This window comes from Notamacropus eugenii, chromosome 2 (genome assembly GCF_028372415.1).
Source record: "Notamacropus eugenii isolate mMacEug1 chromosome 2, mMacEug1.pri_v2, whole genome shotgun sequence".
Taxonomy (NCBI): domain Eukaryota; kingdom Metazoa; phylum Chordata; class Mammalia; order Diprotodontia; family Macropodidae; genus Notamacropus; species Notamacropus eugenii.
The window spans coordinates 11,383,262-11,403,324 of NC_092873.1; the positions used below are offsets into that span (position 1 = coordinate 11,383,262).

At 36.2% G+C, this 20,063-nt stretch overlaps 1 long non-coding RNA gene across 6 annotated transcripts; it reads right to left on the reverse strand.

Moving 5' to 3' along the window:
- Positions 1 to 24: 24 nt before the first annotated feature.
- On the reverse strand, positions 25 to 19,820 carry LOC140524364 (uncharacterized). 6 transcript variants are annotated; one of them, XR_011973696.1, is made up of 9 exons: positions 17,792 to 18,001; positions 14,359 to 14,651; positions 13,682 to 13,932; positions 11,701 to 11,853; positions 10,513 to 10,646; positions 8,231 to 8,388; positions 3,086 to 3,223; positions 808 to 972; positions 25 to 672 (listed from the first exon to the last, which is right to left on the reverse strand). It is a non-coding gene; the product is annotated as an uncharacterized lncRNA (long non-coding RNA). The 6 variants fall into 6 exon arrangements; XR_011973697.1 differs by lacking the exon at positions 3,086 to 3,223 and having other exon boundaries at positions 17,792 to 18,000; XR_011973694.1 differs by lacking the exons at positions 25 to 672; positions 808 to 972; positions 3,086 to 3,223 and adding an exon at positions 4,600 to 6,735 and having other exon boundaries at positions 17,792 to 17,999.
- Between the last annotated feature and the right edge of the window lie 243 nt (positions 19,821 to 20,063).

Sequence of the window (20,063 nt, forward strand, 5' to 3'; positions counted from 1 at the left end):
TAATGTAACTTGTTCACTTTCCCCTTTTTCAGTTGATTTGTGTGTTGAAGTGCCTTTTCTTCTGTTGGGCAAGGTTTAATTCTCTCTGTATGCTTTTCAAATGAGTATCTTTTCCCTGAGGCAATCGTGCACCAGACAGCTCATGCTGTAAACTACTGGTTTTTCTTTCAGCTTTAGACAGCTCATGAGGAAGGACACCATTGTTCTCTCTTAAGCTAGGCGTGTCATGATAGCTTGTATTGTAAACAAAGCCACTCATCTCATTCTCCCTGAAAGGAATGTTCGTGGGCTAGTTTGATGGCTGACTTTGCTCATGATCGAGAACAGCAGAAATCACATGGGAACTACATGATGCAATTACCCTCTCTAGTCTGTCTCTGCTTTGCATTGTCCAATTTAAAGTTCAGCACTGCATTTTCAGTCGTCAGATCATGTACTTTTCCACTGCACTGGAATGTAATTTTTCTTAAGACTTCTGCATTCAGTTGTAATTCTTTTGAAGCTCCACAATCTTTTATTTTCAAACTTTTATATCTTCCATACAATGACATTCTTTTTCTTCATCCTTAATTATTACTGTGTCTAGTTCGAGTTTGAGGTTGGCAACTTCGTCGTGTAGGATTAGATTTTTATGCAACAGACATTTTTTTCTTTCTCATTGCCATTAGGAATCTAAATATAACAAACAGAAAAAATTATTACTCAAAAAAAATTATGTATTCTGATTTTCTTTAGTAATTCAAAATAAATGCTAAGATATCAAGAAGCAGAGTTTCCTCAGAAAAAATTAAATTAAGGGAGTTTCACCTATTTCACATTTCTGTCAGACTCAGTTTTCATAAAGAACAGGTCTTAAAAGTGCTTCATCAATCAGAAGATATGAAGTGAACGTCTAGTCCCACGAAGCTGCCTTTCAGCATATTTTATTTCCTTTGCTGTATCCATTCTATTCCAAACTGCTTAGTCAAAGCGCTACAATAAAAATAAAAATATTTAATATTTACACATTGCCTTTTTTATATATTAAATTATTTTTTTGTTTTCTGTGTTCTACAGTCACTTCCATATAGGTTAGATGTTTTCCCTTTCCTCCTCCTCCATCACCTCTCTCTACACACTCTCTCCCTGATTCTGTGTACAATCTTATATAGGTTCTACACGTACATTCCTATTAAACACATTTTCCTGTTTGTCACGTTGCAGAGAACAATTAAAATGAATGGGAGAAACCATAAAACAAAACGTAATCCAAAGGAAAATGGTCTGCTTCATTCTGTGATCCAGTTCAGTATTTCTGTCTCAGGATGTGCAAGGCGTTTTGCCTCTAAAGGCCATTCAGAATTTTTTAGGTACTTGCATGGCAATGAATTACTAAGTGTACCAGAAAAATTCGTGGCACACTGTGGTTTTTTCTGTGTACAGAGTTTTCCTGGTTCTGCTCGTATCACTAATCATCACTTCTAATAAATCCTTTCAGGCCTGTGTGAAGTCTTCATGCCACATTGCCTTTTAAGGTATTTTAGAAAGTTCTTCCAATATATTATCACGGCTAAAATTTGCAACACACTTATGAAGGAAATATTTATATTATTCTCCCCATTTTACACATCAGGATTTACGGTAGGACACATTACTGAATAACCTGCCCATTGTCACACTCAGTACGTAGTAGTAGCAGTGTTTCAAACCACATCTCTTCAAACTCCAAATCAAAGATGCTGTTGGAATAGCTAATTCCTCTTAGGAGCTGAAGACAAGCATTTGTCCTACGTTTAGAATCATTGTCTTGTTACAATTATATTATCTCCAGAACAATGAAGTGATAAGTCATAAATTTCTTAGTAGAAGTCCTCAGAAAATTCTCTTTGCTGATAGCTGTAACGTTTTCACAGCAACACTGATTTAAAACTTTTAGAAGTTGTTAAGTCAAAACCTCTCATTTTCGGGATGGAAAAAGTGAGATCTGCAGTGCGGTCTCCTCGTGATGGTAACCTACCCTTCACCATCATATTTTAAAAGAATGATGAAAGCATTACTGAGGCCAAAGTGTAAAAAGTGCATATTGCACTCCTATCATAGTAAAACTGGTCCAGGATCATTGTTCCCCATTCAGGACTGGTGGAAAGAGTTATATCAAAAAGCTTATTAGCTCCATTCTGTGACATCCTTTCTGGGAGTCTAGCAGGAGGGTATGAGGAGGTTTCAGCTGAGTTAAAACCAGCACTCCAAGGCACCGTTAACCAAGGATTACTGGGGGCCACCAACACAAATGATTTCCTTCAAACAACTTTTGAAGAAAATATGAAAATGCAAAATTGTAAATTTAGAATTTGATGAATATGTATTACTATCATGGTGAGCAATATTGAATTAGAACGAATGTAGGAATTCAGGTCACAGATAAAGCCAGAGGTCAGGAATCTAAGAAAAGTTTTTCTGCGGCAAATATTTTTTTACTTCTCTTTCATGGAACATGAATGAGACAACAAAGTGAAATACAGCAAATTAATAATATGTGTGTGTGTGTATATACATATATATGTATATATATATATATGTATATATATTATATTATTATATTACATATTATATATTATTATATATTATTGCTCTATTTATATGTATTTGGTCTCTCTCTCTCTACATATATAAATAGTAACCCTTAATCTCTCTCGTGAAAAGTACAAAGAGATGAATCACTTAATCAAGGAATAAAAATGGTTTGTTTTGGAGCTGTCACTTTCTACCTCTTTGCATTCCTTTCTCCCACTAATTTAGGGGTTAATGACACTGATGATCTCCTCCTTTTCTCTGACCAGAAAAGGCAAAGGCATTACTGAAATCCAGGAATTTTTTGAGTTGAAGTAGAGTTGGGTCTCAGGAATGGCCATTGAATGAAAAAGGAAAAAGGAACAACCAAACTTAACAAACAGCGTGTGCGGATTTTGATAACCAGCCATGTCCCGACTTGTGTGCTGTAGACAGATGGACGGGACTGAGGATGACAAATATGTCCCAAAATGAAGAAGCACGATCCTGATTTTTAAAATACGGACTTAGGTTGGAAAGTGATCAAAGTGAATACCTCAGAAATCTCAGTGATTTGGGAAGAAGCTACTTCTTTTTCTTTCTGCTTCCAAGAGGATTATTCACAATTCCACCTTGTTCAACTCTGGCTTTCAGCTCCAGAAAAAAGTCTCTTTGAGATGAGCTCTTCTTCGTCCTGGGGACAACAATTTCAGAAAATTTTTAATCATCTTTTTTCCTTCCAAAGTCAGCAACAACATTTGACCTTCAACTGGAATATAGAATGTGAAAAAGCAAGGAAAATAGCTTTATAGATTCAAAGAAATGCAGGCTACCGAAAATGAAAAGCCAAAATATTATAGCACTTCAAAGATGGAAAGCAACCTCAGTCAGTAACCAAGGCAAGCCTTATCAATTCTTAGGGACCTAACTCTTACAAGCCTCAACCTGAAGTCTTCACAGGTGGGGGTGGCCACCACGTCTCAAGTGAGCGCATTCTGTTTCAAGATGTTTCTGTTGGTTAACAATTTTTTCCTGACATTCACCCTAAAAATGTACATTTTGGAAACTCTGATCCATTGCTCCGAGCTCTGATCCTCAGTCTGAAGCACAGAATGCTTCATCTTTCTTCAAAATGACTGTCCTTCAAAATCCTGAAGACATAAGAATCAATATCTTTAGTTCCTTTAACAGATCTTCACAAGTCATGGACCCCCAGGGTCTTCCTGTTAGGCATCGTTCTTACTATTTATCATAATTCTGTGAGAGTCACAAATGAATTAATCAGGATAAGTAAATCTATTCACTTCAGAGTACACAGGGATTTTCACCTTGTCTGTTTTGAAAGCTATGCTTCTCTGAATAGGATGCAAAATTACACTAGCTTTTGGGTTCTCAGATAACAGTACTAACTCAGCTTCAGTTTAGAACTGACTAAGATTAACATCTTCTCAGACAAAATGCTGTCCAATTCTATTTCTTCCAATTTATGCATATGAAACTATTTTGTATTTAATTATATAATTTTGTATTCATTCTTACTGAATTTCATGTGATTAACAGGTTCCATCCAGTGCTCTGACTTATGAAGACTTTGCCTTTCCCCCATGTAGAAAGACTTGAATAATTTTACGTAAATCAATAAGAAAATAAGTAAAAGATAAAGATCCTAGAGAGCAACGAACTATTCTGAAATAGTGAGGGATGTATACTAAAGTGTAATGTAAGAAAGAGCAAAACGGAATGATCTTGAAATTTCATTCGCCAAGAATTTTCAGGTAAGGAAATACTCTCTGCAAAAAGAGAGGATTTCTCTGGAACTTACATTCTTATGGAAGGTGAGGAGAGATCATTGGTGTCAAATAGATTCCCCCAGGACTGAGTTTTGTGGAGAAATTCGGGCCAATTTCAGACCTCTGGCTCAGAGTCAGGTAAGATGAACTCTGTGTCAACATTTGAAACCAGATCTTTCTGGACTTGAGGCTTATTGTATTCATTACATCATGCTGATTCTGTATTGGGAGAAATACTTCACAAAGTATGAATTCCATTGTACTTTTCCATGGCCTTTTAGACTGTAATTTTACATTCAAACGCTACTATACAGGAATTTTTTTTTGTTTTATATTTATGTGTGCATATTTACAAATGATTGAACATAACTCATTTATTTAAGACATTGTTTATTTTATGTCTTGTTTAGGATGAGGTAGCTTGGTAAACTGCGTTGCCTGTTGTATTTCCCATTTACACGGAAAAACAATTTTATAACATTTGTTTTCAAAACTTTGTGTTCCAAGTTCTCTCCCTTCCTCCCTCCCCACCCACCTTTATTGAGAATTCAAGCAATTCAATATATGTTAGACATTTGAAGTCATACTAAATAGTTCCAAAATAATCATATTGTGAAAGAGTAGCTATATTTCCCTCCATCCAATCACACTTGCCATTTATTCTCGTCTCTCATTTCACCCTGTCCCTCCTTCAAAGTGTTTGCTTTGGATTACCCCCTCCCCCAAACTTCTCCCCTTTTGTCAATCCCCCCCTCTTATGCCCTTCCCCTTACTTTCCTGTACGGTAAGATAGATGTCCATACCCAAGAGAGTGTGGATGTTATTCCTTCCTTAAGCTAATTCTGATGATGGTAAGGTTGACTCTCTCACTCTCACCTCCCTCCTCTTCCCTTCCATCGTAAAAGCGTTCTCTTACCACTTTTGTGTGAGATAAATTACTCCATTCCACCTGTCCCTTTCTCCTCCTCCCGGTACATTCCTCTCTCAACTTTTATATTACATTTCAATACCATCCTTTGATATTCAGCTCACCCAGTGCCCGCCAGCTATCATAATGAGACAAGTCTCATGAGTTACAAATATTTTTCCATGTAGGAATGTTAACAGTTTCATTTTAATAAGTTATTTATGATATCTCTTTCCTACTTTCCTTTCCATGCTTTTCTTAAGTCTTGTATTTGCAAGATTCTTATTCTGTGGAGCTCTGTTTTACTCAAATATGTATTAAATTCCTCTGCATCATTGAATATAATTTTCCCCCACTCAATTTTGATAGGTAAGTAAGTCTCAGTTTTAATCCTTGCTACTTTGACCTCTAGAATATATTCCAACTTCTCTGACTTTTGTTAATACCCAGGCGCCCAATTCTTATGTTATCGGGATTGTTGTTCCACAATATTTGGATGATTTCTTTCTGGCTGCTTCCAATATTTTATCCTTGACCTGGGAACTCTGGAAGTTGGCTATGACATTCTGGGAGTTTTCCTTTTCATATCTCTTCCAGGAGATGATAGGTGCCTGCTTTCAATTTCTATTTTATCCTCTGTTTCTAGAATATCTAGAATATCAGTTCTCCTTTAGAACTTCTAGAAATATGGATGTAGAGACTCATTTTATATTATGTCTTTAAAGTAGTCGAAGAATTTTTCAATTATCCCTCCTGCATCTATTTTTCCAGGTCAGATGCCTTTTCAGTTAGATATTTCAGATTATATTCTGTTTTATATTCTTTTGGTTTTGCTTAGTAATTTCTTGATTTCTGATACACTCGTTAGCTTCGATTTGCTCCATTCTAATTTTAAGGAATCACTTATTCAACGAACTCTTGAATTTCCTTTCAAATTTGGATGATTCTGCTTTTTAAGGCATTCTTCTCCTCATTGATTTTTTCCACCTCTTTTGCCATTTCGTCTAGTCCATTTCTTTTTAACACGTTATTTCCTTCAAGATGCTTTTGGTCTCGTTTAAGAAATTTTTGACTCCTATTTTGCGTATGATTCTTTTTGCCTTACTTTCCTTTCTCTTCCCAGTTTCCCTCTATTTCTCTTATGTGATTTTCAAAATCCTTTCTGAGCTCTTCTATGACCTGAGACCAATTTATACTTGTGTGATATAAAAATCGTATCCCTTTCTTATGATTAAAGAGACTATAATACTCACCTCCCTATTTCCAGGAAACCCATAAGTATTCTTAACAAAAAGAGATGGAAATAGTGACTTTTAAATTCCATTTTCCCTGATTCAAATGATTTGCTACTGTTCTCAGTTCAAGGTCCAGAATTCTGAGAAAGCATTGAAGTTTCTGTTGAGTTCCACTTTTTTACATCATCATTCTTTTTTCCTTAACTGATGTCTAATATTTTCAAATAGCATTTCTGCAGTCACTTGCTTCATTTCCTCTTGTTTCAGAATAAACCTAGGTAAAAATTGCCTTTTTTCAATGACAGTTCAGTGGAAGGAAGTAATAAATGCCATTTGAATATACTCATCTGGATGTCTAAAGGAAAAAGAACGTTCATTTCAGGGGAACTAAATCCATGTAGGGAACTCATTGTCAAGAAACTCCCTCTATTGATGCAGAGTGGTCCGTGCTCTGCCCTTTGAAGTTTACCTTTTTGAATTACCTGTGGCACTGAGAATTTATTGGTCTGCACAGGCCCACAAAGTCAGGACATGTCAGAAATTGATGGGGTGCTTGACTGGATGTGATTGGACTCCAATTCCAAAATCACATTTCTCTTCAAAGATAACATTTGTTCTTAGCCTCAAAACACTATTTCAGGCAGTTCCTCCCCAGTCCAAGGACACGGCCTGCCCCAGCAACAACTATTTTCTCATTTACTGATACCATAGCAAGCTCCAACTATAGAATTCATGAGTTTAAACAGCTGTATGCTGGCTGACCTGGTTGTGTACTTCATCATGACATTTACTACTCACTGACCAATCATATGTGTCTTAGACTTGCATATAAGTACACTACCTTTCATTTATCTTCTCCAGCAAGATATTCATGAGAGCAGGACGGTATTCCTTAGTCAGTCCTGCGGTCAGTGGTCAGTCCTGACCACTAGCTGACTTAGTGATGTTTCAGGCCTAAAATCATACCTCCATGGAGTGGCCCTTATTCGTTTCCAGACGAATGCTGGGTAAAATACCTCCACAGTAGCAAAACTACATGTTCCTTTAAGAGCCTATTTGGCCCATGTTTTACTATAGAAAATGCTCTAGAAACATTACCTGTACACAGATGAGGTTGCAGGTGCCCTAAGGACCCTTGCCTGCTGAAAAATGTAAATCTTTACTTTGAGTTCAAAAATGCTTGAGTCCTTGCATTCATTCGAAGGGAACTGCCGCTTGTACTATGATCTTGGGAACGGTCTCACTGCCCCCCCTTCTAGCCTTCATCAAAATCAGTGAGGAACACATTTTTTATCCAGGCTACTCGAGGCCATTATACTTCTATCAAAAATGGGTCATATTCTTATTTGTGTACAACTTCTTTTTTGTATTCAATGAAAAGAAATTCCATACATTCTATTTAGCTAGAACAACAGATTTTTTTCATTATTCCTGAGTTTTGACACATTGGGATGACTGGAGAAAAGTGTAGAGGGGGACGTATATAAAATTCTACCCATTTTCCCATTATTATTGATTATTCAGAGTTGATTTTTTTTACTTCATTTTGAAAAATAAAACACAAATAATTCTGCTACAATTTTCAAATTTTACTAAAAATGCATCTCTTCCTGATATCCCTAGAGTACAAATGAAAAAGTAAGGCTCAAAAATAATACTGCTTTAATGACGTAGTCCTTTTGCCCTTCTAACCTGAAATCCTCTGTCACCTTTCTTCAACAGTAAGAAAAATGCTTCCAAGGCTTTATTTAAAATCTCGAGTCTCATACCTGAGGCAACGGAGTTCTCTGTTCCATTCTGCTTTTTGGTGCTTGAACCCAGATATCCTTTGCCCTGTTTCTGGTAATTCCATGAATCTTGGTTTATAAACTCTTAACTTTTCTGGTGAGTAGTGGGCAATTCCTTTTTCACGTTGTATTGATCAGTCCTATCCAAGAACAGCATCCTCAAGTTTCACAAGTTTAATAAGATGTATACAGACAAAAACACAAAATGAAAGTACGAGTATTTTAAAATCTGCAAGACAGTAGCAGTATTCCCAGAACTGAAATACTCTTGCAATGGCAAAATAATATTCACGCATAAATCCGGAGAATATATCAAAATATTACTTTGTCAAAAAAATCACATTGCATATCAGAATAACCTATTTGTCTATGAGCATTGAAGAAAATGAAAAAAGATCCCTGAGGGATAAATTACTTAACAGAAAAAAACATGAAAGCTCAGAATTCTTCACAGTATGAGAAAAATATGTGTGGAAAGAAAATATTCTGATGTGTACTCTGGATGGGACAAATAAGATTAATATAATAGATGATATACCTAATATCTATATATTTCAAATATACTGAATGATTTTATAAGTATCATAAATGCGTTTTATTTTACAAAGTTGTGTGGAAACACGGCTTCTCCTTCAGAGATGTATAATACCAAAAACCATGCAAGATTCATATGGTAATATCAATCTTCATTTATTCATTGGCCAGACTTCTAGTACCTTGAAACAAATATAGCTGAAACAGCAAAGCGAAAAATTCTTCAGAGTATTAAGCAAAAGAGCTGCCCCTTTGCTCTTCAGAGAGGCATGGAGCCAAATTGTTACCTAACCCAGAGGTAGTAACGTGTGTTATGTCAAGTTACAGACTCAACAGATTTGAATATTTTTTTTCCCTTGGTAGCTTTCAATTCTTCATGTATTTCAGTGTTTAGCAAAACTGAGGCAACAAGAAAAACTCGGTTGCTAGATGGAGCCACACTGATTGTAGCAGGAAGTGAAGCTGACGGTAAGAGAAATGATAAGCTGAAACATTCAAAACAAAAGAAGAAGCTGTGCACAGAGAAGTCAAAGGACATGTTAATACTCACACAATTGGTATGTGTATAAGGCAGAATCTGAAGCTAGCTGTTCCTGGTATGGTGTCCAGGACACTGTACTATATGTCATGTTGACAGAAGAATTACAAAAATTAGGCAGAACACTGACAAGATTGTTGACATTTTGGGCCATTTTATGGAAGATTTCAGTAATTTAACCATTGTTTTCATGAAAGAGATCACTGCCTGACATCTTGATACTTGAAGTCAAGTCAATCTCTTCAATGGTTCTCCTTTCACCAACCAAGCAAATAAAATTAATGCACCTTACCCTACCATGAAATATTAATAACACACATTATATAATACAACAGTTAGAGGCTTACAAGATACATCCTCCAAAAAAAAAATGCTGTGAAGTATGATATTTTCTTGATTAAGAAATTGAAGCTTCAAGGTTAAATGACTTGGCAACAGACAAAATCTAGGCCCTCGGGTAATTTATAATCCCCTAAGTTTCCATATTTAATTCTCACTGCTAAATAATGTCCAGAAAAACTCGATTTTTCGCTGTCACTTTTCTGCCTTTTTACTCAGTTTCCATAGTTCAAAGGTTCATTTCACCTCCGTATACTCCCAGGATCTATAGCTACTGAATTCATACCTATCCTTTAAAACTCAACTCACATGCTACCTTCACACAGAGGTTATTTTTTCTTGAAAGTTAGTGTTCTTTCCCCCACTGAAACTCGCAGAGCATTATGACTGTGCTTCTCATGCATATGTGTATATACACAAATATACATTTGTATGAATATATATATATATAAATACATATATAGGACATGTGTACACATATATCTACTTATGTACACATGCACTTATATTTATATGAATATACATATCGGTATTCGAGTTACTTAGGTAGGGTATAGCCCCTATTAGATTGCATATTCAGTGAGATAACTTATACAAACTTTGTCTATTTAGCACAAAATAGGTACTTAATACTTCTTTTTGAACTGACACAAGTAGAAGATGGCTGAAAAATTTATGACCCTGCAATCAACACAATCCCTTTTGCCTTGGCCAAGGCCTTTCAGTGATTGGCTTGCCTCTATTTTGCTGTGAATGAATGGGATAGGATTGCAGTAGTATCTTCTTGTATACACGCACATCCTTGATTTCTGTTTAGTAGTTATTATGTTTCGAAATTTTAAACTGTACTTACCTTTGCAATCGACACTAAGCTGTTCAATCAATAACAAAATATTCTTACACTTTAAGGGAGATAAATCTTCATCCTTTATCTTTGTCTCAGAGGACTAAGTGAGGTCATCCCAGTCATTTGCACAGCACTTTGTCCTGTAAAATAGGTAACAGTAGGGGAAAATTCAAAAAAAATCAGAAAACTTTAAAAAGATAACAGTGGCTAACATTTCTCTCACACATGAAGGTTTTCATAACACTTTATATACATTATCTTGTGGCATCCTCACAGCCATTTTGTGAGACAAGCATTACTCAAACTCATTTCTCAGTTGTTAGGTGGCTTGTCCAGCACCACAGAGTTAGCTAGGATTCCAAGGACGGATTTTAATGTGAGTAGAAGATAAGGTAGTTCAAAGTTTAATCTAAATTCTTGATGATGAACCTTTTAACTTTCAATGTGCATTACAAATCTAAAATGCAAATAACAGTTTATAGAGTTTATGTATTCTCATTTCAGATATTATAACATGACCTTTATACTAGGCTCGAAAAGTGAAAATAAAGGACAATGACGTATGAAGGTGATATAAACACCAAACTATCCAATATATGTTTAATTTCTGGGTTTTTAAAATTTCTCCTATCTTCATTGAATTTGGCATCCTTTCAGGTTATTTTTATGTAGTGTCTCCCCTCATTTTCCCCGTCTAAATATTAGAGTTATTTACAGTCACACCTCAAATCCATTTATCTGACTGTGACCCTAAAACTCTACTCAAACTGCTTACCCCAAGGTTGCCAATGGTATCTTCACTGCTAAATCCGATTGCACTTTTTGAAGTCTTTCTCTTTCATCATCTGACCTAGCACCACAGCCTTGGTAATGAGGTTGACACAGGCACTGACTGACCTAACTCAGTGTTTGGGAGGGTCCGAAGAATATTATGGGAGAGAAACGGTATTATACTCTTGTACGCCTCTGAAACCTGGACACTATAGCAGGTCCATGCCGGGGAACGGAATCTCTTCTATTTGAATGGTATTAGGATGATTCTGAAGATTATCTAGAAGGCCAAAGAACCAGACTGAGGTCTTTTCTAGATATTGAACTTTCAGGCCTTCAAACTCTCCAACTCTGATGGGCTGGTTATATGGTTGGAATGAAAAACTTACGCTTGCAAAAAAGACTCTTTTATGAAGAACTCACCAAGGGCAAGCATTCACACGGTGGTTAGAAGAAGCAATGCAAGGACATTCTCATGGTCTCTCTTAAGAACTCTGGAATTCATTATGTGACATCGGAGACACTGGCACAGGACTGCTCATCATGGGGTGCCCACATCACAAAAGTTGTTGTGCTCTGTGAACAAATCTGAATTGAGATAGCTCAAAGGAAACACAGGATACCCAAATTTGTTCACAACTACTCACAAGGACCATTTCTGCCTAAAGTGAGGTAGACCATTGCCTATCGGAACCGGTATCATCAGCCACAGTCAGACACACTGAATCTGGACTCAAGCACAAGGACATACATACTGGAAGCATTTTCAGGTTGAGGAAGGATACACTGGAATTGTTATTGGCAACTGGAAGATGGGTTTAATTTCCAGGAGAGAGGGATAGCTTATGCTACTGGATGTGATCAAAGTTGGTCCGTATGTGTACATTCTTGTGGGGATCAATCAAATCCTGGCAATAAGGTGATGATTGTTTTTGTTGAGAAACGAATAAAAAAGTCTCTAGGTAGCTCAGACCAGATGGGGAAAGACACTCGGGTTCAATCTGTATCAGTTTTAGGGAACCTGGGCTAGAGTCTAGACCAATGAATTCAGGGATCCCTGGGATAATTGAACATTTACATATAATCATTTTCATTTCTATTTAACATTTGTTCAGTATTTCCCTTTCTGAAAATTTCAGGGAAAAAAAATGGCTGTTAGGTCAAAGTTTGGTAAACCTTGGGATGGATTACATTATCATATATGTAGTAGTAGGTACTCTGTAACATGAATTGATAGGGTTTTTATTTAGTATGCCTTTAAAAGAAACCAATAAATCAATTTATTGGGAAATGATTATCAGGGAGATGAGCAAAATCCAGGAAAGCTTCCCGGACTTTACACCTGTGGAAGTTTCTGAAGGAAGACAGAGATTTCAACGGATGGCCTGAATGGATACAGAGCAGGACAAAATACAGAGTAACTGAGAGAGCAGTTTGGCTTAAAAATGAGAGTGAAGACGAGCAGGATGAATTAAGACTGGTCAGAGTCCTACTGTCAAGGGTCCTAGAAGGCAGAGCTCCTTCATCTCCTGAACATTTGCTGGAAGGTGTGTTTTTCTGCTGGGCATTGGAAATATTTTTTTAACTTTGTGCATTATCCTATGCACACCACTTTTGAATATCCTTAGACTACATATCAAGATAGCAACATGCCAAGAAAAGGAAGCAAAAGGTGCAAAGAAGGGTGAGAGCAAAAAGCATGATCTATTCTTGAATAAATGAATTTAGGGAGGGAAAACATATGTCTGGGTAAAAGTCAGTAATAAGAACTCCCAGAACAGACTGAGGCCTTCATACCCTCCCTCATACTTTATGAAAGTAAGGGAATTCTTTGTTTCTTTTTCTTCCTGATTCCAATGAACTCATTTCCTACTATCTATATTTCTGACTTCCTATTGCCTACATTTTTCTTCAGTCACTGTTTGCTGTCATCAGCCTATGGAATCTCTTGTCCAAAGTTACAAGAGTGTGAACATTAACAGCCTTTCGAAAGCAGATACATAAGATTGTTTTTTAAAGATGAAGGTTATTACTCATTTTCTTCAGTTTGTGTTTTATCTGATGGACACAGTGAATAAAGAACCAGAGGTTTCGGGATCAGGGGATGAGAGAGACCAGGGAGTAAGCATCAGAGTGAAGACTTGAATTCAGGTCCTCTGCTTCTACAGCCAAGGAAACGTTTCTCCAATGGACCACACTTCATTCCTGTCTACTTAGTTAACATTGAAAAAAAAATTGGTTTACTCATTTGTATTAACGAATATAATCTCTACACTTGACACCGAGTTCCCAATGGTGTCATGGGTTTGTGAGTTAAGGATTTGTTCAGAATCAACATCGAAAAGTTCAAGAGCAATCTGATAAGCTCAAGTATTATTTCCTTAGTGTCTCTGCCTCAGCTTACCTGTATAATTTGTTTGACAATAATTGTCTCATTTTTAAATCTTCAGAAGAAAGCTGGGTATGTTTCTCTCTCTCTCTCCCTCAGTACCGTCTTGATATGAGTTTGTCATTCCTGAGAGTTTGGATTCCAGATCTCTTATTGGTTGCTCCATGTGGTTCCTGAGATAAGCATTCTTATTTTCTAGTTTATAATTATAAATATTTATAATTTATTTTCTCTTCATTGTTCTAACTTGTCTGTCTCTGTTGAGTCTAAAGCAAACGGAAAACAAAGAATGAAATTAAGGAGAAACTGCCCAGTTGTATCGTGGAAATTAACAGATGTCTACTTCTTAGCTTTCATTTTAATTTCAGTCAGGGATTCAGAGACCGATTCTGAATTTCTAAAAATAGATTCGAACTTTGAAAGTACTGATCATAAAGTTCATCTGAATTGAATTTTAGCTAAAAGCAACAACAGCCCTATTTCTACAGGAAGTTAGTCATTAGTTTGCACTTTGGTACTTACTCTGGTGCTAGTATTAGGATCATTACAAAAAACATGTATAATTCCAAAAGTTGTCTTCAACTCCAGAATCTCTCAGAATGTTTAATGTGGGCGTAGAACCGGGAAAAATATCCTAAAATTTCATTTACATTGAAATATTTCACAATCAGAGTGGTGGTAAATGAAGTTACCTGTAGGAATGTATGGAGTTTCTTTGGTTTTTCATCAATTTCCAGCCATGCTCGTTCATCAAGATCATGTTTCTATTCTGTGCCATTTAGCTGCATTTTAGCATAGGAATTTCCACATGATGTCTAATAGTAACGACGTCTTCTTCCAGGTGTTTGCTGTCTGCTTCCAACTGGTCACATTTCTTTTGCAAGATTGTCATGAAAAAAACCTCGTCTTGAAGATTTTGATTTATTGATCCCAAGTGTTTTTAAAATGAAAATGCTGCTTCCAATTGTTGTGTAAGGTATTTAATCTGTATAAAATAACATTATCAAATTACACCAGTTCAATTTAGGTCTTTCAAACTAAAGACTAATTTTAAACTGATAACATTAAATTATTTGGAATTCAGTTGTAATTAAATGCATCATTCTCTACGTATTAGAGCTACAAATTGTATTTCTTGAAATGATTATTGAGGTAAAGTGACAAATCAAAAACAAAATTAAGACTGAAATGACAAACCAAGAATTTCTTTGATTCATTCTGATACTCTGTGCAATCCACATTTTGCACTTGATCCCATATTGTCTTCTGTGATCTCTCATTTTCTCATGCATCTTTTTTTCAGCCCTTAATACAGTGAGCAGATATCAAAGAAATTCATATTCGAAGGAGATTAATAAATTCTTCCTCAGGTATGCCAGGTCTAAGGCAGCAAGACATCTCAAAAGGAATTTGGAAAGACATGAAATTTCCTTTCTCATTCTAATGAGAACACTGATTCTATGTTCAGAAACTTCAGTGAGAAAGTAATTACATTTATAGCCATTTGAAGGCCACATGGTAGGATTTTGGGTTACAGAGCCAGGGAAAACCAGAGAGGTCTTTCTCAACACTCAGGTGACAGTACCCAGGGACAGCACATCGTTTCTCAGAGCTTCTGTTGTCAAATGGCCCTCTTCCTGCTCCCCATGTGCTTTAAGAGAATAAACCAACAAGCTAAACAGGACTCGATCATTATTCCTTCAGACCCAGGGGTTAGAGGACAGACTGAAATAAGTGATCAATAAAAAAATATGCCACCACTGCCTTCCAGAGGACCAATCCTCAATAAATGTTAAGAAGTTAATTCTTTATGGTAAATATTGATGAGAACTGCAAGACAGAAGATATCATCTATCAACATTGATGAGAGTTAAGATATGTTTCCAAGGAGTCACTTGACATAGAAAAAAAGAGTATTACTATTAGTTAGCATTTAAATACCACTTTAAGCATTATCAGTGGGAACACATTTGAACACTTGTTTTTCAAAACCTCTCTAGGAGTTTCCCCCAACTCCTGCTGGGAGTTGGGAAAATGTCTCAATATTACCAAACACTAGAATCCTTACAAATTAAGAAATCGTTCAAGATGATTTAGTCAACTTATTGTTCCTCAAGTTCGGGAAAATCTTTGCTTCCCTAAAACAGAAGACTTGAGGCTTATTGTATTCATTACATCATGCTGATTCTGTATTGGGAGAAATACTTCACAAAGTACCAATTCCATTGTACTTTTCCATGGCCTTTTAGACTGTAATTTTACATTCAAATGATACTAGACGGGAATTTTTTTGTTTGTTTTATATTTATGTGTACTTATTTACAAATGATTGAACATAACTTATTTATTTAAGACATTATTTATTTTATGTCTTGTTTAGGATGAAGTAGCTTGGTAAACTGCATTGCCTGTTGTATTTCCCATTTCCATGTAAAAACAATTTTATAACATTTGTTTTCAAAACTTTGAGTTCCAAGTTCTCTCCCTTCCTCCCTCCCCACCCACCTTTATTGAGAATTCAAGCAATTCAATATATGTTATACATTTGAAGTCATACTAAATACTTCCAAAATAATCATATTGTGAAAGAATAACTATATTTGCCTCCATCCAATCACACTTCCCATTTATTCTCGTCTCTCATTTCACCCTGTTCCTCCTTCAAAGTGTTTGCTTTGGATTACCCCCTCCCCCAAACTTCTTCCCTTCTGTCAATCCCCCCCTCTTATGCCCTTCCCCTTACTTTCCTGTACGGTAAGATAGATGTCCATACCCAAGAGAGTGTGGATGTTATTCCTTCCTTAAGCTAATTCTGATGATGGTAAGGTTGACTCTCTCACTCTCACCTCCCTCCTCTTCCCGTCCACTGTAAAAGCGTTCTCTTACCACTTTTGTGTGAGATAAATTGCTCCCTTCCACCTGTCCCTTGTTCCTTTCTCCTCCTCCCGGTACATTCCTCTTTCAACTTTTATATTACTTTTCAATACCATCCTTTGATATTCAACTCACCCAGTGCCCGCCAACTATCATAATGAGAAAAGTCTCATGAGTTACAAATTTTTTTCCATATAGTAATGTTAACAGTTTCATTTTAATAAGTTATTTATGATATCTCTTTCCTACTTTCCTTTCCATGCTTTTCTTAAGTCTTGTATTTGTAAGATTCTTTTTCTGTTGAGCTCTGTTTTACTCAAATATGTATTAAATTCCTCTGCATCATTGAATATAATTTTCCCCCACTCAGTTTTGATAGGTAAGTAAGTCTCAGTTTTAATCCTTGCTACTTTGACCTCTAGAATATATTCCAAGTTCTCTGACTTTTATATTGCCCAAGCGCCCAATTCTTGTGGTATTGGGATTGTTGTTCCACAATATTTGCATGATTTCTTTTTGGCTGCTTTTTATCCTTGACCTGGGACCTCTGGAACTTGGCTATGGCATTCTGGGAGGTTTTCTTTTCGTATCTCTTCCGGGAGATGATAGGTGCCTGCTTTCAATTTCTATTTTATCCTCTGTTTCTAGAATATCTAGAATATCAGTTCTCCTTTAGAACTTTTAGAAATATGATGTAGAGACTCTTGTTATATCATGTCTTTGAAGTAGTCGAAGATTTTTTCAATTATTCCTCCTGCATCTATTTTCCAGGTCAGATGTTTTTCGGTTAGATATTTCAGATTATTTTGTGTTTTATATTCTTTTGGTTTTGCTTCGTCATTTCTTCATTTCTGATACACTCTTTATCTTCTGTTTGCTCCATTCTAATTTTAAGGACTCACTTACTCAACGAACTTTCGAGTTTCCTTTAAAATTTGGATGATTCTGCTTTTTAAGGCATTCTTCTCCTCATTGATTTTTTTCCACCTCTTTTGCCCTTTGGTCTAGTCCACTTTTTTAACACGTTATTTCCTTCAAGATATTTTTGGTCTCGTTTATGAACTTGTTGACTCCTATTTTGCCTATGATTTTTTTTGCCTTACTCTCTTTTCTCTTCCAAATTTCCCTCTATTTCTCTTATGTGATTTTCAAAATCCTTTCTGAGCTCTTCTATGACCTGGGACCAATTTAGATTTATGTGATATAAAAATCATAGCCCTTTCTTAAGATTAAAAAGACTATAATACTCACCTCCCTATTCCAGGCAACCCATACATATTCTTAACAAAAAGAGATGGAAATCGTGTCTTTTAAATTTCATTTTCCCTGATTCAAATGATTTGCTACTGTTCTCAGTTCAAGGTCCAGAATTCTGAGAAAGCATTGAAGTTTCTGTTGAGCTCCACTTTTTTACATCATCATTCTTTTTTCCTTAACTGATGTCTAATATTTTCAAATGGCATTTCTGCAGTCACTTGCTTCACTTCCTCTTGTTTCAGAGTAAACCTAGGTGAAAATTGCCTTTTTTCAATGACAGTTCAGTGGAAGGAAGTAATAAATGCCATTTGAATATACTCATCTGGATGTCTAAAAGAAAAAGAATGTTCATTTCAGCTGAACTAAATCCATGTAGGGAACTCATTGTCAAGAAACTCCCTCTATTGATGCAGAGTGGTCCGTGCTCTACCCCTTGAAGCTTACCTTTTCGTATTACCTGTGGCACTGAGAATTTGTTGGCCTGCACAGGCCCACAAAGTCAGGACATGTTAGAAATTGATGGGGTGCTTGGGTGCATGTGATTGGACTCCTATTCTAAAATCACATTTCTCTTCAAAGATAACATTTGTTCTTAGCCTCAAAACCCTATCTCAGGCAGTTTCCCCCCAGGCCAAGAACACAGCCTGCCCCAGCAACCACTATTTTCTCATTTACTGATACAGTAGCAAGTTCCAACTAGAGAATTCATGAGTTTAAACAGCTGTATGCTGGCTGACCTGTTTGTGTACTTGATCATAATGACATTCACTACTCACTGACCAATCATATGTATCTTAGACTTCGATATAAGTACACTCCCTTTCATTTATCTCCTCCAACAAGGTATTCATGAGATCAGGACGGTATTCTTTAGTCAGTCCTGTGGCCAGTGGTCAGTCCTGACCACTAGTTGACTTAGTGAGGTTTCAGGCCTAAAATCATACCTCCATGGAGTGGCACTTATTCGTTTCCAGACGCATGCTGGGTAAAATACCTCCCCAGTAGCAAAACTACATGTTCCTTTAAGAACTAACCATTCCATAATCCCACCTTGAATCATCTAGTTAGCCTATTTGACACATGTTTTACTATAGAAAATGCTCTAGAAACATTACCTGTACACAGATAAGGTTGCAGGTGCCCTAAGGACCCTTGTCCGCTGAAAAAGGTAAATCTTTACTTTGAGTTCAGAAATGCTTGAGTCTTTGCATTCATTCGAAGTGAACTGCCCCTTGTACTATGATCTTGGCAAGGGTCTCACTGCCCCCCTTCTAGCCTTCATCAAAATCAGTGAGGAACCCATTTTTTATCCAGGCTACTTTAGGGCATTATAGTTCTATGAAAAATGGGTCATATTCTTATTTGTGTACAACTTCTTTTTTGTATTCAATGAAAAGGAATTCCATAAATTCTATATAGCTAGAACAACAGACTTTTTTCATTATTCCTGAGTTTTGATGCATTGGGATGACTCTGGAGAAATGTGTAGAAGGGCATGTACATAAAATTCTATCCATTTTCCCATCACTATTGATTATTCAGAGTTGACTTTTTTACTTCATTTTGAAAAATAAAACACAAATAATTGTGCTACCATTTTCAAATTTCACTGAAAATACATCTCTTCCTTACATCCCTAGAGTGCAAATGAATAAGTAAGGCTGAACAATAATACTGTTTTAATGACCTAGTCCTTTTGCCTTTCTAATCTCAAATTCCCTGTCACATTTCTTCAACAGTAAGAAAAATGCTTCCAAGGCTTTCTTTAAAATCGCGAGTTTCATACCTAAGGCCATGGAGTTCTCTGTTCCATTCTGCTTTTTGGTGTACGAACTCACATATCCTTTGTCCTGTTTCTGGCCATCCTTCCTGTAGTCCACGAATCTTGCTTTGTAAACTCTTAACTTTTCTGGTGAGTAGTGGGCAATGCCTTTTTTCACGTTGTAGTGATCAGTCCTATCCAGGAACAGCATCCTCAGGTTTCACAAGTTTAATAAGATGTATACAGACAAAAACACAAAATAAAAATACGAGTATTTTAAAATCTGCAAGACAGTAGCAGTATTCCCAGAACTGAAATGCTCTTGCAATGGCAAAATAATATCCAAGCATAAATCCGGAGAATATAACAAAATATTACTTGGTCAAAAACTTCACATTGTGTATCAGAATAACCTATTTTTCTGTGAGCATTGAAGAAAATGATAAAAGATCACTAAGGGATAAATTACTTAATAGAAAAAAATATATGAAAACTCAGAATTCT